This window comes from Episyrphus balteatus, chromosome 2 (genome assembly GCF_945859705.1).
Source record: "Episyrphus balteatus chromosome 2, idEpiBalt1.1, whole genome shotgun sequence".
Classification (NCBI taxonomy): domain Eukaryota; kingdom Metazoa; phylum Arthropoda; class Insecta; order Diptera; family Syrphidae; genus Episyrphus; species Episyrphus balteatus.
In genome coordinates, this window is record NC_079135.1 from 77,214,387 (window position 1) to 77,215,961 (window position 1,575).

At 32.2% G+C, this 1,575-nt stretch overlaps 1 long non-coding RNA gene across 1 annotated transcript; it reads right to left on the reverse strand.

The window, feature by feature from the left end:
• Window positions 1-807: 807 nt before the first annotated feature.
• On the reverse strand, window positions 808-1,160 carry LOC129912740 (uncharacterized). Its single transcript, XR_008771899.1, has 3 exons — window positions 1,094-1,160; window positions 952-1,005; window positions 808-854 (listed from the first exon to the last, which is right to left on the reverse strand). It is a non-coding gene; the product is annotated as an uncharacterized LOC129912740 (long non-coding RNA).
• Window positions 1,161-1,575: the final 415 nt, after the last annotated feature.

Sequence of the window (1,575 nt, forward strand, 5' to 3'; positions counted from 1 at the left end):
AAAAAATAATCAAAAATTTGTTTGACATGGTTGCATTGAAATGTTAATATCTCAAGATATACGCAATGCACTTTTCAGATAAAAGTCTTAAATGGATCCTGATAAGATTTTTGAACAGATATGTATATTAAATTACCAAAGTTTTTTCGAAAAATTAGAAATAAAATTAAAAATGTTTTCACATTTGATTTTTAAAAAATCGAAAAAAATTCAATATGGCTACATTCAAACGCTTATAACACAAGAACGACGCAACTAATGTTAATGGTCATGGTCTTAAAATGTAGCTAAGAATATACAGATAATTTTTGGTTTTTTGTGAAAAAACAATTTTTTTGAATCCAACATGGATGCCATGGCCATATGAAAATTTTTGTTTGCATCCAACATGGATGTAATGGCCTTCCCACTTCGGAGTTAAAAAAAAAAAACAAAAGCAACATTTTTGACAGACAGCTGCCAAAGTATATGTACAGTGGTGCCAAATGTTTGCATGGATTTCAAAAATCCCGATGTCGTTTTTTTGCACAAAATCTATATAGATAAACAAAAAAACACACCTAATATATATAATTTCAAATAAAAAGATAAAATTCATGATTTAAAATCAAATAAAAACCAGTTGAAAAAGAATTCTTTTTTGTTTTTTTAGTTGTTTTTTTAATTTCGATAAGACATGTATTAAAGAACTATACAAGCTGTTCCGAAGCTATCTGTCAAATCTCAAAGCTTCGGTAGAGCTTTGGTAAAGCTTCGTTTAAACTTCTTATAGAGGATCAAACTTGTATAACGTTCTCCTTTTTCCATGCCTGTTGCGGACGCCTGGGGAACTGCCTCCAATCGAGGCAAGAAACCTAGAATGAAAACAGAAATAGAATTAATTACAAAAAAAAAAAAAAAAAAAAAAGGAATGTAAACATTTCCTTAGAGGAAAATGTTTGGACAACTTACCTGCTTGTGACGAATCCCTGGATGAGTACTCCAATTAGAAATTGTTGAAAGAACCTGAAAAAGACAAAATAATTAATATGAGTTTTATAAATAATAATATTTAACAAAAAAATAAACAAAACAAGAAGTCTTTATTACCTACCTGCCATGTTGAATGTGCCATGTTCGAATTTGATGTTTAATAAATTATAGTCTATGGACTGACACCGATCAACAATGGTTCAGACTTCGTACTTTATATGGTTACATGAGGGTCGAGTTGGATGGGTCAATTCGTGCCTACCTTTCAAGCAAACAAGTCCGACCTCGGTCCGAATCCACTCCGCCTCAGACGGAGCTGAGTCCGACTTCGGCTCAGAAACGGGTCCGAAGGTGTCTCTAATTAGTTGTTTTTATTTGTTCAATACGTACTTTTTGTTGATGTTCATGTTACGCGTTATAATTGTAGTTTTAGGTACAAACCAAAGTTTAACTTCCCATTCTGAATAGGACAGTATAATAACACCCTTAACCTAACAAGCCATCTATCGGTTGCTGGTTATAACAAACTAATATGAGTGTTCAGTTTAGTACGTATGAACGTGCCCGATATTGAATTTCGAATTCGAAGATAGAAAAGGGGAA